Here is a 23331-nt window from a genome sequence, read left to right as displayed (position 1 = left end):
ACATTCAAAAATTCAAAACACCTGAATGCACTTGTTTGAAATACTGAATTGTATTTAAAGACAAAACTTTATGGGTGGGGGCAGATAGATTAGGTAATGGTTAAAAAAACCACTGACAGTTTTTTTTTGCTCCCTGTGTCCCATCTTGGAGACATAACATTAAATGAGTAATGCCTCGTACACACGATCAGATAATCGTACGAAAAAAAATTGCTTTTTGAATTGATCGCACGATAATCTGATCGTTACTACACAGCTTTCCACAGCCGATCACGACATTTCGTCCAACAAAATCTGAAGGGACAAACAGGAAAACTTTCGTCGTACGATAGCCTAGCGAACAACAATTGTTTAATCAGTACAGTATGCGTTCAGTAAAAATCGATAGACAAAGACCACGCATGATCAGAAACCTGAAAATAACCCGGAAAAAGCCTGGCTGCCATTGTTTTTGTTTTGCACTATCCGATACGTAGCTACGCAACCAGGAAGCTTTTCCAGAATCATACAAAAAAAATCATACGTTTAGTACGCATTGTTGAATTCGATACAAGTATCATGCAACAAAATGCAAATGATAAGTCATCTGATTATCTGATCGTGTGTAGGAGGCATATTTAATCTCTCCAAGAGAAATCCTTTCTTGGGACTCGTTCACACATGCATTGTCCTCAGAATAGTCATATGTGGTGGATAGTTTTTAAGAAACCATTTGCAGGTGGTGAGCAGGCAACATGTTGCTATAGAAAAAGGTAGTTTTGGTGAGGGAAATTGAGGATGCTAAAAATTAAATAGAATCATTGCCGGGTATGCAAATACACTTCCTATATAGTAAATTAGATAATCCACCTAACCAAAAAATTGCATGGGCTACAAGTATTCCACATAGGATGTGGAAGAAAGGATAGGTTTTATGGTGGATATCAATGGAAATGAATCTTGATAGCAATTACCTCAATATTATTTATTAAATAGAATATAAATTACATAACCATCAATAGAAAGATTATACAAATAGTGACATGTAACACAGAAGACAAGACAAACTGACATATAACAAAAAATAATAATTAATAAATAATAAATATGTTGATATAGCCCCTGAAAACCCACACTACTGCGCCGTTCAATGGGCCACATTTAGCAGATGTGTAAGTGGAACCTGGACCTAAGGTACCCAGACTGGAAGAGACCACGCACACAGTCCCTGATCAACTAATTTATAATGTATATTGTATATAACCTAGTGGTAATTAACCACTTCAGCTATGGAAGGTTTTACCCCCTTAATGACCAGGCCATTTTTTGCGATTTGGCACTGTGTTACTTTGACTAACAATTGCACGGTCATGCAATGCTGTACCCAAATACAATTGATGTCCTTTTTCCCCACAAATAGAGCTTTCTTTTGGTGGTATTTGATCACCTGTGCGATTTTTAGATTTTGCGCTACAAAACAAAAATAGCGACAATTTTGAAAAAAAAAAACAATATTTTTTACTTTCTGCTATAAAACATTCCCAATAAAACAATTTAAAAAAATCTAATTTTTTTATCAGTTTAGGCCAATTTGTATTCTGCTACATATTTTTGGTAAAAAAAAATGGCAAAAAAAAATATTAATTGGTTTGCGCAAAAGTTATAGCGTTTACAAACTTTGGGATAGATTTTTGGACTTTTTATTTATTTTTTGTTTTTATTAGTAATGGCGGCTATCTGCGATTTTTAGCGGGACTGCGACATTGTGGCGGACAAATCTGACACTAAATGACACTTTTTGGGGACCAGCGATATTAATACAGTAATCAGTGCTAAATAATATGCACTGTTACTGTATAAATGACACTGGCAGGGAAGGGGTTAATACTGGGAGTGATCAAGGTGTTAAATGTAAGCCTAAAAGTGCTTGTTAACTGTAGGGGGGGGGGGGGCTCTGTGACAGGCACACAGAGATCAGTATGTGCTGAAACACACAATATCACTGTGCCTGTGTGTGCCTGCTTTGTTTACATAGGCATGCAGCTCTCCTGTCAGTTTCTCTGAAGATTGCGGGAGGCCGGCAGCGATAAAGCCCGCTCCTCCCGCGGTCTGGCTACCGCTGTGTTTAAGTACAGCGAGAGCACGGCTCCGGCGGTGCGCGTGCACATAATCACGTAGATCTACGTGATTATGCGCAGCCGAGCCGCCCTGCCGCAGTAAATCTGCGCGGGGTGGTCGGCAAGTGGTTAATAAAGGCAGTTTTATAGGTTCTGGTATTAGGTAGTAGACAAAATAGCAGTTGGTATCTTACAGTATCTCCATGCTTTTTTCTTGCTATCAATGGAGGGGTGGCAGTTTGTGGTATACTGGGTAAAATGGGCATTCTGCTGTTGCATGAAAGGGCCCCCTTTGTTGGTCTGGATTCCGGAATGTTTCCCTTGCACAAGCGTTGTCCCTAAGCTGACCCTACTCACCTACACTCTCCCTAACAAGTAGGGTCCCTGTCCCTGACTTACCACTCGTTTCAGTCGTGCCCGAATTAGGGAAGGTACCCTTATTTTCCTAAGTCCCAGGCCAAGATGGCTGTAAAAGGTCACCTGCCTACAGGCTGGCAGGGTTTTACACTAACCACCATTTTAGGGGTGATTTACACAGACCACCAAAGTAATTAGAGAATTGACAATAGTCACCAATGTAACAGGGGATGTTACACTGAACACTAATGTAAAGGGGGAAATTACACTGACCATCGATGTAAGGGGTTATTCTACACTGACTACCAATATAGGGGCAATTCCACACGGACCACCAACATAAAAGGGGCGCTTACACTGATCACCAATAAAATGGAGAAAAATAGAGACATTTAAACTGACCAACAATGTAATGGAGACATGTACACTGATCACCAATGTTATAGAGGCAATTACATTGACCAACAATGTTACAGGAGTGTTTACGGTGACCACCAATTCCCTCTCCCCCTCTGCTCACTTTTGCCCCTCAACTCCACTCTCTCTACCCATCTTTTGTTCCAAATCCCCCTCTGCTCACCTCTGCTCTGTACCCTTGGATACCTTTGCATCCCAAACCCCATCCCTGCTCAGCTTTACACCACAAACCCTGTCTCTGCTCACCTTTGCACCCCCATATCTTCCTCTGCTCTCCTTTGCACCCCAAATCTCCCTCTGCTCACCTCCTTTTCACCCCAACCCCCTCTCAGCTCAATTTTGTACCCCCCTTTTGCTCCCCTTTGTACTCCAACCCCCCCCCCCCCATACTCACACTTACACTCCGACCCCCTTTCCCCCTGCAAAGTCTTTTCCAAATCAAGAATTTCGATGCAGTCAGGATATTAGATTTGAGTTGGTTAGTCATTGGGGATATGACTGTTAGGGGTGCTTCTAGAAGGTAATGTAGGGATGTGGAGAGATATCAGATTGTTCCAAGTTATTAAAGTACACTGTCCCTTTTTTCTAGTTTATTTTGTGCTACATCACAGTTTTAAATACTTTGTGCTAATAGTAAACTAGCAAAGTCAGATCTCTTCTCGATATAGAGCATGGCAGCCCAAGCAATCAGCAGTGCTCATATTCCCTGAGTACTAAGCATCGTGAGTGTATCTCTATGTAATATAGTTGCAGCAACTGCAGAACAAGCAGCGATATAGTAAATCCCAGCCGGCGGCTGATATGCGTGGTGACGTCACGTCTGAAACCACCAAACGCATTTTGTCATACGTTTGACATCATCAAGAACGTGGCTTTCTCTAACAGGTGCCAGCTAGTCCAGTGGAGATTACTGCTGTTGGCTTGTGTTGTGTGAATGACAATGGAGTAGGGAGCAGTGCTCAGCATTCACAAAAACACAAACCAACAACAGCAAATGCTGGCAGCTACTACGCTAGTCTATGTGCGATAAATGTAGTAGCTCCCATCGTTCTTTGTTGTTGGATTGTGTTTTTGTGAATGACCCCCTGTGTGATACTCCCCAGCTGCTGTCAATCATATGACACAAGTTGGCAGCTCTTACTGTTGTAACCTCCTGTGAATTAGCTGGTGCCTGCGGGAGATTGCGGACTCAGTTTTATAACAGTTGCAGGGGAGGCATTCCTACAGAATGGAGATGGGCTGTTTGAGGTTGCAGGCTCAGTCTTTTGTACAGAGGGAGTAGAGGAGGCACAGGGATGCATGACAAGGCAAACAAAAGGAATTATACTGATGAGGGGACACACTGTGCCTTTATGGAGGATTGGGCTAACTCCAGGCCCACCTGCCCCTTATCTATCCATTGGAATGCATGTGCTTCCACTGTGTAGACTCTCATAAATTTAGTTAGGACTCCAGATAATACAGGGTGTTATGAAGTGGCCTTGCAGCTTAGGCATGCGTTTGCAAATGTGTGCTAACTAGACCCCTGTTTTTAACATATACGGTTAATTTGGTTGGTAAGCAGACTGGTTGGTGAGCTCAGGCTGGGAATTTTTCTGGTTTTGTCTTGCATGCGTGACAAGGGGGCTGCAGAGGTTCTGTCTGCATTGTAGAGGAGACAGGAGTTGTGTGGGGTATTCAGATAGCGATCTGCTTTGTCCAATGTTATGAGAGAGCGGTGGGTGGTGGGAGAGGATAGCTATCTAACAAGGCTGCGTAGGAACCTCAATGCCACTTCTAATAGGGACAAGTGCTAAGTGCACAGTATGCCCTGGGGGACAAGCTTTATTAATTTCTAGTGAAACTTATTCCTTAAGGAGTACGGAAGAGCCTTGGGTCATCCTAAAATGTATTAATTAAAATTCAGTTTCAAAGTCAGACTTCTGAGTTTCAAAGTCAGAATATTCTGAGTATAAAAGTCAGAATATTCTGAGTATAAAAGTCAGAATTCTGAGTTTTGATGTCAGAATTTTGAGTATAAAAGACAGCAACAAGAGAAGGGCACACCGACCTCGTGCATTACCACATGTAAAGACAATTGAACCAATCACCTCCAAGACAGCCAGGATAATCCTACGGTGCTGGATAAAGTGATGATATCTGCATTTGTGAGGCTGATGCGTTTTGAGGGAGGACTTTTTGTCTCTAAGGAAGAGGATCCTCTCTTGAAATGCGTCAGACAGACATATGCAGATACCATCACATCTTCCAGCATCATAGAATTATCCTGGCTGTCTTGGAGGTGATTGGTTCCATTGTCTTTACATGTGTGCAACTATCACATGTTTGTCAGTATAATGTATTTTTGGATTTTAATAAACCTTTCTAGTTGTATTGCACGAGGTCGGTGCGCCCTTCGCTTGTTGTTGTCTTTCAGTGTATTTAGATACCCTTGGTCCTGAGGGAGCGGCAAGACCTTAGGTGATGTCAACAAAGACCACATAAGGCCACTCACCTTCTTGCATACCACTCGAGCGCAGGAGAAATACTGTTTTTTAACTATCTTTTTCTGAGTATAAAAGTCATAATTCTGAGATTAAAATTCATAATTCTGAGATTCAAAGTCAGAATCTTGAGATTAAAAGTCATAATTCTGAGAATAAAAGTCAGAATTATGAGTCTCAAAGTCAGAATCTTAGCATTTTGAAACTCAGAATTTTATGGCATTTTAGGGCTCTTCCAAAAGGAGGGCCCATTTACACTCATGCTTTGCAAAAGTGAACAGTAAAATGCTCAGTTCACAACATTTCCACAATACATGGTAATGCACAATGTATTATTGCTGAGCTGTTAGTTTAGAATGGCACTCTAATGCACCTGCAGTACAGCACACCATTACTCACAAAATGGGGGAGATTTGCTAAAGCTCCCCCAGTGTGCAGTTACATTTTTTTTAATATGTTAAGGTACACTGTAAGCCTATTCAAAGGCCTTACCAGAGTAAAATTCTTTATGTTATCACACTTGTTAACACAACGCATAGTGCCAATCCCTATAGAAACCCTTTGGGCATTATTTATTACAGAAGAGCTGATTTAAATTATTTTATTCATCTTTATTAATTGTGTCTCATTATAAGTATTAACTCCTCCACTCTGGCTGATCTAAAGGTTACCCAACATAAAAGTTCCCAAACAAATTTCTTGTTATTCCCTGTTTAATCCCTTTCCTGGCAGCTATCATAAAATGATAATATTATTGGAGGTGATGTAAAAATATACTGATATTACTGCAGCAGTTCAGGAGTGCAGGATCTTTTGGTGACCTGAGATATTTGTTTTATCCAGTGGTTATTAAAGTTATTGTATTACTGGCCGTGTTCCAGACCAGTGTTATGAGAAATATCTCTTTCTCAGCCCATTTAACCTCACATTAACTGGCCACCGATGTTCTGGAGTCTAGACGGTCGGGCAGCGCTCCAGTAAAAGACGTGCGTGGTGATGTGTTTTATGGGTATGAGGGACTAGACTGTTGCTCTATAGTCATGTGCACAGAGAAAGACACACTATAAATCCTTATGGAAGTCATTAATATGCGTGATTTGTTGTTTTATTAATGAGTAACAAGGAAAAAATATGAAAAGTTACAATTTAAAGCTGAAATGAAGGAAATCATCCAAAATCCACAGTTGAGCTACATAGATGTAGCTATTACCAATTGTACCTGGGGAAAGATTTTTAGTTGTGTTCAACCTGTCTTGTGATTCAGAAAACCCGGTCAGGAGATTAAACTCACTTTTTTTTTCAAGATAAGTAATACAGCTTGGTCTCCAACCTGCCCCACACTATAATTTGACAAAGAAAATGAAGCAGCAGACTTATAAGGTCATCACTCTGCTCTCCGAGACTAGTCTTCTCCTCCTCCAACCATTAGGCGGTGATTCTCATGTAAGGGTAAAATGATGTCACATAGCATAATTCTGTTTAGAAATGTTATTGAATATGCCACTCACATATGTACAAAAGATATAAGCAATTCCACATTAGCAGATCTGCATCTCTCACCCACTTGCCGTAAGTGACACCCGGGTGATACTGCTCCGTCTGGTATACAATCTTGGAGGTCACGTGGTCACGCCGTGTATCGTATGCATTTCAAAAAAGTTATAAATTGATTTGCATTTTAATGAGTTAAATAAGTATTTGGTCCCCTATCAATCAGCAAGATTTCTTGTTTCCAGGTTTCTTCCATACAGGTAACAAGAAGAGATTAGGAGCACTCTCATAAAGGTAGTGCTCCTAATCTCAGCTTGTTACCTGTATAAAAGACACGTGTCCACAGAAGTAGTGATGAGCCTAACACCCCCTGTTCAGTTCGCACCAGAACATCTCGAACAGGGGGAATGTTCTAGCGAACATGCAAACTCCATTAAAGTCTATGGGGCGCGAACATAAAAAAATCAAAGTCCTCATTTTAAAGGCTTGAATGCAAGTTATTGGCCCGAATATGTATGGGGACCTGGGTACTGCCCTAGGGGACATGCATCAATGCAAAAAAAGTATTTGAAAATGATTGTTTTATCGTGCCTGGGGGGCCCCCTTAATGTTCCTGTAAAGTGGCTCATTTGTGCGATGTTTGTAGCCCACTGCAGCAATACTGACATTTCTAAAGGAAAAAATGTAACTTAATCTTGCTCGCGGCTGTAATGTATTGTCGGCTCCCAGCAATACAGATAGAAAAATGAAAAAAAAACGGCGCGGGGTCCCCCCCAAGATCCATACCAGGCCCCTCAATAATTTTAAGGGGAAACCCACGACAAAATTAAAAAAACGGTGTGGGGTTCCCCTTACAATCCATACCAGGCCCTTATCCGAGCACACAGCCTGGCTGGCCAGAATGAGAGTGGGGGCGAGCGAGCGCCCCCCCTCCTGAACTATACCAGGCCACATGCCCTCAACATGGGCGGGAGCACCTTGCCCCTATGTTGATGGGGACAGGGGTCTCTTCCCCACAACCCTGGGCTGTGGTTGTGGGGGTCTGTGGGGGAGGCTTATTGGAATCTGGAAGCCCCCTTTAACAAGGGGGCCCCCAGATCCCGCCCCCCCATGTGAATGGATATCGGGTACATCTTACCCCTACCCAATCACCAAAAAAGTTTACAAAAAAAACAAAGACAAAAGCCAGTTTTGGACAATTCCTTTATTAAAAAAAAAAAAAAAAAAAGATAGTGTCCCCCGATGATCAGTTGCCCCCCCCCCGCCCAAAAAATATATATAAAAAAAAAAAGAAGCTCCTGCCTCTTCGGATGCTTCCCGCGCTATAAGCTGTTTTGAATTTGACAGCTCTTTTATAGGGATCTGACGTCACAAGCCGCCCCACAATGCACTGCTCAGGTGCAGTGAATAAATTACATGATGTCAGCAATTTATTCAGAAGCTTCAGGATTGTGGGAAAGAAACCCCTGTCCTCATCAACATGGGGGCAAGGTGCTTTGGGGTGGGGGGCAGAGCCTTCCCTGCCCCAAAGCATCCATTCCCTATGTTGAGGGCATGTGGCCTGGTATGGTTCAGGAGGGGGAGGGGGGTGCTCGCTCGCCCCCACCCCAACCCTTGCCAGCCAGGCTGTGTGCTCGGATAAGGGTCTGGTATGGACTCTAGGGGGAACCCCACGCCGTTTTTTTTCTTAATTTTGACGCGGGTTCCCCTTAAAATCCATACCAGACCCAAGGGACCTGGTATGGACTGGAGAGGACCCCACGCCATTTTTTCCAGCAATACTGACATAAACTGATATAAACTGAAGTATATATATAACTTTGTGGTATACACTGCACTATCTGATCTCAACAAACTGTAAAAAGCTAAAATCTCTCTCCCTGCCAGCAATGTATTATTAACTATAGAATTCCACTGATAAATCACCCGCTGGCAAAGGGAATCAAAATCACAACCTCGCAATTGCAAGCCTGGTATTCTACCAACTGTGCCACCGTCAAGCACGCTTAGGCTAAATACACTCTCCCTGCCTAACTAACTAACCTCTATCTCACCTTACACACAGTGGATGTAGGTGGTAGAATACCAGGCTTGCAATTGAGATGGTTGTGGGTTCGATCCCCTGGCCAAGCAGGTGATCTATTGGAATCAGAGGTCAGAGTCCATGATAATGTGGGAACTCAAAGTTCCCGCGAAGAAGCCCATTTGTTTGTCATTCGACGAATGAGTGAACAGCCAAGGTTCAAGTCGAACTTATGTTCAACTCGAACTTTAAGATCATCCCTACACAGAAGCAATCAACCAATCAATCAGATACCAACCTCTCCACCATGGCCAAGACCAAAGAGTTGTCCAAGGATGTCAGGGACAAGATTGTAGACCTACACAAGACTGGAATGGGCTAAAAGACCATCCCCCAAACAGCTTGGTGAAAGGGTGACAACAGTTGGTGCAATTTTTTGCAAATAAAAAAAACACAAAATAAATGTCAAATTCCCTCGGTCTGGAGCTCCATGCAAGATCTCACCTCGTGTGGTTTCAGTGATCATTAAAAAGGGTGATGAATCAGCCCAGAACTACATGGGAGAATTCTGTCAATGATCTCAAGGCGGCTGGGACCATGGTCACCAACAATTAGTAAAACACTACGCCATGAAGTACTGAAAACATGCAGAACCTGCAAGATCCCCCTGCTCAAGGAAGGACTGATTGGCTGAGACACAGCCATGGTGCCAATGGCTCCAGTGGCTGTCAATCAAAGACAGTAAGCCAATCAGGAGAGAGAGGGGGGGGGGGCGATTCACAGCTCCATGTCTGAATGAACACAGGGAGCTGCACCTCAGCTCGGGTGCCCCCATATCAAGCTGCTTGCTGTTGGGGCACTCGACAGGAGGCAGGGGCTAAGAACAGAGAAGAGGGACCCGAGAAGAGGAGGATCCAGGCTGCCCCTGTTCAAAACCAACTGCACAGAGAAGGTAAGTATAACATGTTTGTTATTTCAAAAAAAAAAAAAAAAAATAAAGACTTTACATTCCCTTTAATCCCATAGAAAATATGTGGAGGGCACTGGAGGTTCAAGTTACCAAACATCCGCCTCAAAACTTTAATGACTTGGAGAGGATCTGCAAAGAGGAGTAGGACAAAATCCCTCAGAAGATGTGTGCAAACCTGGTGGCCAACTACAAGAAATGTCTGACCTCTGTAATTGCCAACAAGGTCTTTGCCACCAAGTACTAAGTCATGTTTTGCTAATACTTATTTCACTCATTAAAATGCAAATCAATTTATAACTTTTTTGAAATGCAGTTTTCTGGATATTTTTGTTGTTATTCTGTCTCTCCCTGTTAAAATATACTTACCATTAAAATTATAGACTGATCATTTCTGTTTATCTGCAGTCTTCTCTTCTCTACATCCATGCAAAGGCCAGAATGTATTAAGCTTGTCTGAGCTGTCAGAAATTACACTCTGCAGAGCTCAGTGTTGAGGAGAGGTCTGATAGCTGATTGGAGGGAAAGGACACTCCCCTTTCACATAGCACACACAAACAGAGATGAGACTGTCAATCAGCTGAAAATCCCTCCCCTGTTACCTTTCCTCTCTTGGTGTCAGGAAAACTTGTCAGAAATAATCCAAGCTGATAGCAGAGGAATGAAACAGCAGACAGAAATGACACAGAGTGCTCTTAATCAGTGCTGTATCTTGGCCTTGGCCAACAATCTTTGGCGGCACTTTGCAGGGGGGGGGCGCAGCAAAAAAGCTGCACCCTGCACGACAAAAAAACATCTTCCTCCTGGCTCCCACACAAAAAAGTATCCCCCTGGCTTGCACTACGCTTTTAGTATAGTGCCAGTCTTATGGGGTGAATTGGGCTGGAGGGCAGGGTCCAGGAGGCAAGTCAGTCTGGCACCCCCATAAAGCGGTCACACTGCTACCTGCCGGTATGATAATCCTGGCCGGTCAGGACATTCGGACAGACCGCAGGCCGTCGACCACACTTAACCACTTTACCACCGGAGGATTTTCCTGCTAAAAGACCAGGGGTTATTTTGCGATTTTTTACTGCGTGACTTTAACGGACAATCGCGCGGTCGTGCGACGCTGTACCTAAACGAATTTCACGTCCTTTTTTTCCCACAAACAGAGCTTTCTTTTGGTGGTATTTGATCACCTGTGCGATTTTTTGATCACGCGCTATAAACAAAAAAAGAGCGTAATTTTTGCAAAAACAACAATATTTTTCACTTTTTTTTATATGAAATTCCCCCAAAAAAAAATGTAAAAATCAAAATTTTTTAAAATTTTCGGCCAATTTGTTTTACGCTACCTATGTTTGGTAAAAAAAATCGCAAAAAGCGTATTTTGATTGGTTTGCGCAAAAGTTATCGCGTTTACTAACAAAGGGAAAGATTTTTGTCATTTTTGGTGTTTTTTTTTTTAACGAGTAATGGCGGCGATCTGCGATTTTTTTTGCGGTACTGCGACATTGCGGCGGACAGATCGGACCCTTGACTGACATTTTTGACACTTTTGGGGGTACCAGTGACATTACTGCAGTAATCAGTGCTATATATATGCACTGTTACTGCAAAAATGACACTGGCAGGGAAGGGGTTAACAGTATTGGACAGGGAGGGGTTAAGTGTGTCCTAGGGGCGTGATTCTAACTGTGTAGGGACAGGTCTACTAGTGTAAAAACAAAGATCAACAGTTCTACATAGTAGAACTGTTTGATCTTCACTTTTACACAGGGAGAACTGACAGGTGGCTTGTTTACACAAGCCGCTCTGTCTTTCTCCCGCTGTAGCGGCGATCGTAGTGTGACCGGCGGACATCGGGTCCGCCAGTCACACTCCCGCACTCCTCCGTGAACGAGCCGAGGCGGGCGCGCGCCTCGGCGGGCGCGCGCCCGCCCGCTATTGGCTCTGGAAGGAGTGACAGGCGAGCGACGTAGACCTACGTCACTCTGCCTGGCCGGGGCCGACTGCCGCAGTAAATATACTGTGCGCAGTCGGCAAGCGGTTAATACAACTGGCCTGACGGCCGCCAATGCTAATAAGTGTGGCACTACAGCCTAATGCTCCGCCTACCCTCCTCTGCCCCCAGGTATGGCAGGCATCATGTCAATAATACAATTACATTTTTTTAAACATCCTTGTCCTTGAACGAACATATTAAATTGCATCATTTAATTGTATATGATTTTAATAATATTTTGGACTTGCTCGCCTCATACCTGCTATCGCAATATGTCCCTGGGTTAGTAAGATTATTCTTATAAGATATTTGGACTTGTGTTTGCTGCCACTGATTATTTCACTTATTTGTATAATGACTATGGACTTCCTAGTCATAATACAAATAAGTGAAATAATCCTATGATTACAATCAGTGCCAGCAAACACAAGTCCAAATATCTTGAAAGAACAGAGTAATCTTACTAATCCAGTGACATAAGGCTGCACTAATGGGCTCTGATATGCTGCACTGATGGGCCCTAATAGGCTGCACTGATGGACACTAATATGCTGCTCTGATGGCCACTGAGAAGGCGGCAAAGGTGGGTACTGATAAACTGCACTGATGGGCACTAATGAGGCTGCACTGATAAGGCAGGACTGATATGCTGCACTGATGGGCACTAATGAGGCTGAACTTATGGAAACTGATGATGTTGCCCTGATGGGCACTGATAGACTGTGGTTGTGGTCTGTGGTTTACAGATGACAGGACGGGTCATAAACAGGAAGGGGTGTGGCCTTTACAGGAAAGGGTGGGTCATATTTAAATTAGGGGGTGCACAAGTTTAGTCAGGCCTAGGGCAACACAAAACCTAAATACACCACTGCTTTTAATTGAGACAAGTACACACTATAGAGGGATATGCTTTATTCATATTTCATGTCAAAGGTTTACAACCACTTTAAGCTAAGTTCACATATATACGATGTGGGAATGTTCGCAAAATCACATGTGCTCCTGCGATGCACAAAAATGTGCATCCCTTTCAAAGACATTTCTTAATGCCACCGCAATACACCTTGCTAACGTACACGTGAAATTGAGTGTCAAAACGCCTGGTAACAAAGGTGCAGTGAGATTTAAAAAAAAAGGGTCATGCATTTCTTTTGTTTGATTTTCACAAGATGCACAAAAGCAAGCAAAAACGAGCACCTGCTTGAGTGTGAACGAAGCTTCAATTGGTTCAAAGTCTTAAGTCCCCCTTTGCGGCAACCCAGTGTGAAAGCTGCAGTGCAGGGAATAACAGGAGACTGATATTAGGACACATTTAGATATTTTTGCATGTTCTGTATACTATTTATTTTAATGAATGCATAAAAATTCTAAATTGTAGGTCACGGAGGTCAACAGTGATACCTTTTCATTTGGTATCGGCTAAACTGTCCTGGATTAGAAATCCACAATACTGATTGACAAACTCAAGCTGTTTGAGAAAACCTGGAGCCCCTAGATTCAGTATTTGATGGGGTATTCCTAGGCCTACTCAATCTAGATAGTGGTCTGGATTTGGAGAGTTGGCACGCCCTTTCTTTTCTTTCTTCTCCTTTGTCCCTCTGATCTTTTTCTGTCTGTCCCTTTTCTGGGGAGTGTGACATTCCTATACTGATTTTATGGGAAATTGACTCCTATTCTTCGGGTCGTGAAGTCATTACCTCCTATTGGTGAAGATTGGGAACCATGTATAAAGCCAGTGCACAAGACTGTGGAGTATGTATCCTGCTAATAGTTCAGATGTCTTCTGTTGAGAATGGGAATGCTGAATTGTACCTTGGCAATAGTTAAAATACTGTAGTTATCTTGACCTTAGGTCAGGTCTTCCACCATGGTCTTCAGTAGATCTAGATTTCCTCTACCATATGTTATTCCATTTTTATTTTGTAAGTTTGTGGAGATGTATGACATTGCATTATCCCAATGTCATCCTACAATGTTGTTTATATCTGTCACATACCTGGTCGGAGGCCGAAGTGCTGAGAGTGCTTTCCTTGCGGCTGAGTGCAGGGCACCCCTGAAGGTGGTGACAGGAAGTGCTATGCCCAAAAAAGCAGGATTTGCCAGCTGCTACAGGCTGAAGTGATAAGATGTATGCTGGATGGCAGCTGGAAGAGCAGTATGCACTGCTGGGCAGGAGTCCCTCAGATGTACCAGATAGGACTTGACAGAAGTGAGAGTCGGAAGCAGGGCCAGGAGCCAGGCCAGTAGTCATACACGGAATATCATCCTGGGGAAAAGCAGCAAGCGGGGTCAGGAAAAAGCAGGGGTCATACACTGGTGCATTAATCAGACAGCAGTAGAGTCCAAAGAGCAAACCAAGGTCATACACGGATCAGCAGGCAAAAGCAGGGTCAATGGAACAAGTTGCAGGTCAAAGCCAGGAATGGAGACAAGACAGGCTATAGGCAAGAAGGGTCGATAACAAGAAATCCAATAATAACAGAAACAGGAGCTCAGCAACACATGACAGGGCTGAAAATCATCCAGCGACTAGCGGCTGATACTGCTGGCTTTTAATTGGCCACTGGGCACCAGAATCTGTAACGCATTGCGTTAGCATTTGCGCATTAAGCTTTGCGGGTGTTCTCACCTGTGTGCACATGCGCATTTGCACTGGCAAATTCCTGTGTGCCAATCTGCGATTCTGTTGGGTATAAGCAGATGTGCCAGTTCTTAGTTGGTAGATATAATAACCACTTATGGACCGCCCCACGTAGATATGCTGTGGCAGGGTGGCCCTTCTGCGCAAAATCACGTACCTGTATGTGATTTCATGCAAAGGGTCTGGGGCGCGTACATGCTCTGCCGGCGACCCACTCCCGCTGTTATTGGACACAGTGGGAGCCAGTTAGCGGGTTCAGCTGATGCAATGTCCGCCGGGACCCGCCGATCATTCACAGGAGAGGCAGAACAGCGGTCTGCCTATGTAAACAAGGCAGACCACTGTTCTATCAGAGAAGAAGATGGAGATCTTGTATTTCTGCTAAGCAGAAACATGGATCTCTGTATTCCTTCAGTTAAGCCACCCCACACAGTTAGAAAGCACTCCCTGGGAACACACTTAACCCAATAATCGCCCCTGATGTTAACCCCTTCCCTACTAGTGTCATTAGTACAGTGGCAGTAAATATTTTTAGCACTGATCTCTGTACTAGTGTCACTGGTCCTCAAAAAAGTGTCAAAAGTGTCAGTTAAGTGTCCAATTAGTCCACCGCAATGTCACAGTCCCACTAAAAATCATTGATCGCTGCCATTACTAGTAAAAAAAAAAAAATAAATATATAAAAATTCCATAAAAATATTCCACAGATTATAGACGCTATAACTTTTGCGCAAACCAATCAATATACCCCTATTGGGATTTTTTTTAACCAAAAAATATGTAGCAGAATACTTATTGTGCTAAATTGATGAATAAATTAAATGTTTTACTTTTTTTTTTTATTGGATATGTTTCATAGCATAAAGTAAAAAATATTGTTCGCTTTCCAAAATTGTCGGCCTTTTTTTGTTTATAGCGCAAAAAATAAAAAACGCAGAGGTGATCAAATACCACCAAAAGAAAGCTCTATGTGTGGAAAAAAAAAGAACATAAAATTTATTTGGGTGCAGCGCCACACGTCCGCGCAATTGTCAGTTAAGTAACGCAGTGCCGTGTCACAAAAAATGGCCTAGTCATGAAGGGGGGTAAACCTTCCGGGTCTGAAGTGGTTAAAATGTTAACTCTACTCTATTCAAAAGTCTGGGGTTCCACTTTAAACCTGATCTGTAGCACACATGTGAAAGATTTGATTTACATGGATAACAGCTGCATGCAAGGAGATATTCTGGCCACATTAAAATGTTTCTATCCCGATCCTGAAATATTTTTTTTTCCTTAGAAGAAAACAATACTTATAATGTGATTAGATGTAAAAGAGCAATGTGTACAAATAAAATGATAATGGATCGACGCAAATGATTTTTTTATTCATTCACAATGCAAAACCTAAATGATGTGATATTTATTTTTAAATGTTCCCCTGAAACCGTGCCATAAGCACCAGCAGAGAATTCACCTGCCTTTCCCTAACAAGCATTTGATTTTCCTGGTGGTCCACTGCTGATCTGACATCCAATCTGCTGTAGATGATGTAGCCAGAAATCCTTCCCTTGTGACTTGCTGGGGGAAAGCCAGGATTTTTCTGCTTTTATTAAGAGTTTTAAACTCAAGCTTGGAGAAGCAGCATAGGGGTTATAAACTTATACAAGCCACCACCAGAAGAGATCTACAGCCTTGAATTCAGCTCCCTATTCAATTACTAATTGCATTGTCTGTAAGGTAAACAAACATACATAAGATGTTAAAGCTGCCTTTCTCAACCTTTTTAACATAAAGGAAGTCTTGAAATACCCTTCTGGAGTCAGGGAACCTCTGCTAATGATAACTGTATCTACAGCTTGGGGTACATTGGCGGTCAGTGGAGATGAGTTTGGGAGTTTTCCGAATTCATCTCTATCTGAACTTATACTTTGGGCTATTTTCTAGCTTTAGGCCGGGTCATTCCCCATCCACACATGTAAGCAAAGGGGCAGGATACTGATGACATCAGTTCCATTTTATGGACACATTCCCATTTTCGGTCAATTATAATGAAGTGGAAATTCAGATAGAGATGATTTGGGAGGACCTCTTAGCTAATCTTTAGTAGCCTGTGAAGTGATCTCTTTACTAGTAGTCAGTAAAGAACTCCCTTAAGGCCCGTACACACGAGTGGAAATTCGGCCGGGAATTTTCGTCCGACGACCGATCTGCGGATTTTCGGCTTGTTAGTATGATGCTTCCGACAACCGACTCCGACTTTTCGGCCGAAAAAATCCTGGTGTGCAGGCTATAAAATTTTTGTCGACCATCAAAACACGTCCGATTTTCGTCTCATTAGTACAGATTTCGATGGGGAAAAATCTTATGAGCAAGACTAGGCATGCTCAGAGATGAAAGAACACACACATGACATCACTTCTGAAGTAGAATTCTGTCGTGCAGGAAAATTTGTGTGCAGTCTAGAGCACATTCCAACCAACAGACACGACTCTGGACAAAAGACGGAGGACCGGTCGGCGGAAATTCGTTGCGTGTGTATGAGGCTTTAGATTGTGATCAGTGGGGAAGGACTCCTTTGCATTGGCGGTCATTTGGAATTAAGTCCCCTAATACTTGTGGTCAGTGGGAGAAGGGCCCCAGTACAATGATGGTCAGTGGGAGAAGGAACCCTATTACACTGGTGGCAGGGTTTCCAAAGTTTTTTTACTGAAAAAACATAGAAAATTTACTGACAGAGCACATTTTTTACCGACAACCTGAAAAATTGACAGAACTCCTATTAGGAACTAAAACAATCAATATTTAAATAGTAAAAACACATTAAGGCTGCATTCACATGTCAGCTTATAATCGCGGGCAGAACCGCCGCGGTTCCGCCCGCGATTCGGAGATTTATTGCAAATCGCGGGACGCCTAGCGTTGCCCGTTGATTTGCAATAGCCCCCCAAACGCCGAGCGATGTTGCCGCGATTTACGCCCGCCGAATCGCGGCAACATCGCGCAAACAAAATCGCGGGACGCAATACGCTCCAAAAAAGTACAAGAGCTTCTTTGGAGCGTATTGCGTCCTGCGATTTTGTTTGCGCGATGTTGCCGCGATTCGGCGGGCGTAAATCGCGGCAACATCGCTCGGCGTTTGGGGGGCTATTGCAAATCAACGGGCAACGCTAGGCGTCCCGCGATTTGCAATAAATCTCCGAATCGCGGGCGGAACCGCGGCGGTTCTGCCCGCGATTATAAGCTGACATGTGAATGCAGCCTAAAACACTGACAATATCCATAACAGGTTATTGACCTGGTTTACATTTAAAAAAGTCAACACAGCATGACAAATTATCAGCCACCTTGCTGGGATACGGCTGAAAAGCAAGTTCTGTTATGCATGACAGAGAGAACAATAGGCATGACCAGTTTGCATATTATAGTGGGAGTGGCCTAAAAGTGGGTCTTAAAAGGGCATTAAATACCCAGTGTGTGTGTTAACCACTTAAGCCCCGGAGGATTTGGCTGCTCAAAGACCAGGGCCTATTTTGCGATTCGGCACTGCGTGATTTTAACGGACAATTACGCGGTCGTGCGAGCTGTACCCAAATGAAATTGAGGTCCTTTTTTTCCCACAAACAGGGCTTTCTTTTGGTGGTATTTGATCACCTGTGCGATTTTTATTTTTTGCGCTATAAACAAAAAAATAGCGTAAATTTTGAAAAAATAACAATATTTTTCACATTTTTTTTATGAAATTCCCCAAAAAAATGTAAAAATCTAAATTTTTTAAAATCTTAGGCCAATTTGTTTTCTGCTACATATTTTCTGTAAAATAATAAGCGTATTTTGATTGGTTTGCGCAAAAGTTATTGCGTTTACTAACTACGGTAAAGATTTATGTCATTTTTATTGTTTTTTTTCTTAACTAGTAATGGCGGCGATCTGCGATTTTTTTTTGCGGGACTGCGACATTGCGGCGGACAGATCGGACCCCTGACTAACATTTTTGACACTTTTGGGGGTACCAGTGACATTACTACAGTAATTAGTGCTATACATATGCACTGTTACTGTAAAAATGACACTGGCAGGGAAGGGGTTAACCTTATTAGAGATCCAGGGGTTAAGTGTGTCCCTAGGGGTGTGCTCTAACTGTCAAGGGGTGTGGCTTTTGATGTAACCACTGAGACATACGATCCTACATAGCAGAATCGTATAGTCTCTGCTGTTACACCAGGGAGAATGACAGGCGGCTGTGTTTACATTAGCCGCCTGCCTTTCTCCCTCTCCAGCGGGAGATCGCGAGTGACCGGCGGACATCGGAGCCGCCGGTCACTCTCGTGGGGATGGCCATGAACGAGCGACGGCGGGAGCCCACCCTCTACAGGCTCCTGGGCGAGCGACGTAGTACTACGTCACTTTGCCCAGGAGGGGCTGACTGCCACAGTAAATGTACTTGCGGTGGTCGGCAAGTGGTTAAGTACAGAGTGCAGGGTTCAGGTGTACGCTACGTACAGAGTGCAGGGTTCAAGTGTGCACTACATACAGAGTACAGGGTTCAAGTGTGGGCTACATACAGAGTGCAGGGTTCAATTGTGGGCTACATACAGAGTGCAGGGTTCAATTGTGGGCTACATACAGAGTGCAGGGTTATGGGGTGCATGGCATACAGAGTGCAGGGCTCTGGGGTGCAGGGGATATAGAGTGCAGAGTACAGGGGTTCCCCCTTTTCTCCCAAATCACCCCCTCCCCCAGTACAGTGCTTTACACCCACCCAATCCCCCACCTTGACAGTACCTGATACAGAACTGCATCTGCAGAAGAGGATAGGTTACTAAGGAGGAGAGTGTAGTGTAGCTGCGGGGCACATACGGCTGTGGGCAAAGGGCTTCAGGAGCTGTTGCCGCCAGAAAAGCACTGGGTTCCAACTACCTATCTATACAGAGAGGCAGTAGGCAGAGCACAGTTGAAATCACTCCGCAGCCATAACTAGAGGAACAGGATCTGCAAATAACCACCTGCTCTTTCCGCAACTGGCTTTAGCCTGTTTCTGTTTAAAAATAATCCCACCTAGCTCCAAACTGTACCTGGATACGTGGTTGCTGGTGCTGCATCAAGCTGTCAAGGAGTTATTTTTTACACTTGCTGAGCCAACACTAACCTGCCTAAAAAAAAGGACTGATTGTTATTGACATAACATTTCTCTAACGTACATTTGCTGGATTTTTACAGTTTGTAAAAATCACTGATGTTTACAAACTGTCAGTAAATTTACTGACGGTTGGCTACCCTGACTTACATTAGTGGTCATTGGCAATCATGCTTCCCCTTATAGAGGGCTAAAAAAATCATTGTTAGTGGCCGCATGAGATCATTTCAGAAAGGCTGGAATTGCTAATCCCTGAAGGTTCTAGTATACATTGGAAGAACCCTGGTTGAGTTAACGTTTTTTTTTTTCCATTTTACTATAAATATTTATATGTATATACTGTATATACAGTGTATTGAAAAAGTATTCATACCACTTGAAATTGTCCATATTTTGTCATGTTACAACGAAAAATGTAAATTGATTTTATTGGGATTTTATGTGATAGACCAACACAAAGTGGCAAATAATTGTGAAGTAGAAGGAAATTGATGAATGGTTTTCAAAATTTTTTACAAATAAATATCTGAAAAATGCGGTGTGCATTTGTATTCAGCCCCTCTGAGTCAATACAGCAGAAAATCTTTTTTGGGTACGTCTCTACCAGCTTTGCACATCTAGAGAGTGACATTTTTGCCCATTCTTCTTTGCAAAATAGCTCAAGCTCTATCAGATTCGATGGAGAGCATCTGTAAAAAGCAATTTTTAAGTTTTGCCACAGATTCTCAATTGAACTTAGGTCTGGACTTTGACTGGGCCATTATAACACATGAATATGCTTTGATCTAAACCATTTCATTGTAGCTCTGACTGTATGTTTAGGGTCGTTGTCCTTCTGGAAGGTCAACCTCTGCCCCAGTCTCAAGTCTATTGCAGACTAACAGGTTTTCTTCTAAGATTTCCCTGTATTTGGCTCTATTCATCTTCCCATCAACCCTGTCCAGCATCCCTGTTCCTGCTAAAAAGCATCCCCAAAACATGATGCTGCCACCACTAGGTTTCATAGCGGGGATGGTGTGTTCAGGGTGATGTGCAGTGTTAGTTTTACGCCACACATAGCGTTTTGCTTTTAGGCCAAAAAAGTTCAATTTTAGTCTCATCTGACCAGAGCACCTTCTTCCACATGTTTGCTGTGTCCCCCACATGGCTTCCGGCAAACTGAAAACTGGACTTCATATGGTTTTCTTTCAACAATGGATTTCTTCTTGCCACTCTTCCATAAAGGCCAGATTTGTGGAGTGCACAATTTGTGGAGTGCACAATTAATAGTTGTCCTGTGGACAGATTCTCCCACCTGGATTTCTGCAGCTCCTCCAAAGTTACCATGGGCCTCTTAGCTGCTTCTCTGATTAATGCTCTCCATGCCCGGCCTGTCAGTTTAGGTGGTCGGCCATGTCTTGGTAAGTTTGCAGTTGTGCCATACTCTTTCTATTTTTGGATGATGGATTGAACAGTGCTCCACGAGATGTTCAAAACTTGGGATATTTTTTATAACCTAACCCCGCTATAAATTTCTCCACAATTTTATCCCTGACTTGTCCTGTCTGGCGTGTTCCTTTGCCTTCATGATGCTGTTTGTTCACTAAGGATCTCTAACAAACCTCTGAGGGCTTCACCGAACAGCTGTATTTATACTGAGATTAAGGCTAGGTTCACACTGCCGCACGGAGCGGCTCACAGCAGGGGTCATGTGCGTCTCTGTTCACTGTTCAGGTCCGATTTCAGTCCAAAGTTTTGGCTGAATTCAGATCTAAAATAGAGCAGAAGACACACAGGACTCCTGTGCAATTTCCACCGGAGCCGCTCCAGAGATATGTGAACCAGTTTCATAGAGAGCCGGTCACAATCTCCTGACATGCGAATTGGATGCGGTAAAAATTTGCATGTCTGAAAAGTGTGGCGTGCATTTGTATTCACCCCCTTTACTCTGATACCCCTAACTAAAATCTAGTGAAACCAATTGCTTTCAGAAGTCTACCTATGTGTAATTTAGGCTGGATTCACACTATTGCGAATTGGATGCGGGCTTTCATGCTCTGGGCTTTCTTGTGCATCATCTTTAGAAAAGGCTTCCTTCTGGTACGACGGTCATGCAGACCAATTTGATGAAGTGTGCAGCGTATGGTCTGAGCACTGACAGGCTGATCTCCCCACCCCTCCAACCTCTGCAGCAATGCTGGCAGCACTGGACGTCTATTTCCCAAAGACAACTTCTGGATATGATGCTGAGCACGTGCACTCAACCTCTTTGGTCAACCATGGCGAGGCCTGTTCTGAGTGGAACCTGTCCTGTTAAACTGCTGTATGGTCTTGGCCACCGTGCTGCAGCTCAGTTTCAGGGTTTTGGCAATCTTCTTATAGCCTAGGCCATCTTCATGTAGAGCAACAATTATGTTTTTCAGATCCTTAGGGAGGATGCCATGTTGAACTTCCAGTGACCAGTATGACAGAGTGAGAACGATAACATCAAATTTAACACACCTTCTCCCTATTCACACCTGAGACCTTGTAACACTAATGACACATGACACCGGGGAGGGGAAAATGGCTAATTGGGCCCAAATTGAACATTTTAACTTAGAGATGTACTCACTTTAGTTGCTAGCAGTTTAGACATTAATGGCTGTGTGTTGAGTTATTTTGAGTGGACAGCACATTTACATTGTAGTACAAGCTGTACACTCACTACTTTACATAATAGCAAAGTATAATTTCTTCAGTGTTGTCACATGAAAAGATATAATAAAATAAAAAATGTGAGGGGCGTACTTACTTTTGTGAGATACTGTATATATATGCACTGCTCAAAAAAATTAAAGGAACGCTTTGAAAACACATCAGATCTCAATGGGAAACAATATCATGCTGGATATTTATACTGATATGGAGTGGGTAATGTGTTAGGAATGAAAGTATGGAAGATCAAAGCAGGTGTGTGGCGCTGCCAATGTACTATATCTTCTGTATACTTAATCTTCTATACACGTCTCCAAAGGTGTCAAAGTGCAAAATAAACAATCTCAAATATAATGAATATGAATAGTGTTAAAACTCGTAAAGTGCTGAGTGCAATAATCCTGTGCTGTGTGTATTATAAATGAATCAATGAATCCGTGATAAGTGACCCTTTTGGGTAAATGATACTAAGAAATTACTACCACAATATCAATCCACTCTAGTGGTAACCATATGCCAACACAACTTGAAATATAAATGAAATCCGGGCACCCTCAAAGCAGCATTTAAATGCACCTGCACTGAAGTCACTTTGTTTGCACCTAATATCTATGGACTCACTACCTATCTTGTTTTAAATATTTATGGACTAATTGGTTCTTATATTACTCTGATTAATGCTGCTATAATTTATGGTTGTTTCTAGATTGGATTGATATTGTGGTAGTAATTTCTTAGTATCATTTACCCAAAAGGGTCACTTATCACGGATTCATTGATTCATTTATAATACACACAGCACAGGATTATTGCACTCAGCACTTTACGAGTTTTAACACTATTCATATTCATTATATTTGAGATTGTTTATTTTGCACTTTGACACCTTTGGAGACGTGTATAGAAGATTAAGTATACAGAAGATATAGTACATTGGCAGCGCCACACACCTGCTTTGATCTTCCATTTTCATACTATATATCTTCGGAAATATAGTTTAACAGGTGGGCAGCAGCCATTACTGATAAGGAATCTATTAATATCCTAAGCGCTGATTTATATATACTATAGGAATGA

Source organism: Pelophylax lessonae (assembly GCF_965119305.1).
Source record: "Pelophylax lessonae genome assembly, chromosome: 2".
Lineage (NCBI taxonomy): Eukaryota > Metazoa > Chordata > Amphibia > Anura > Ranidae > Pelophylax > Pelophylax lessonae.
Note: the sequence above shows the minus strand (reverse complement) of the source record.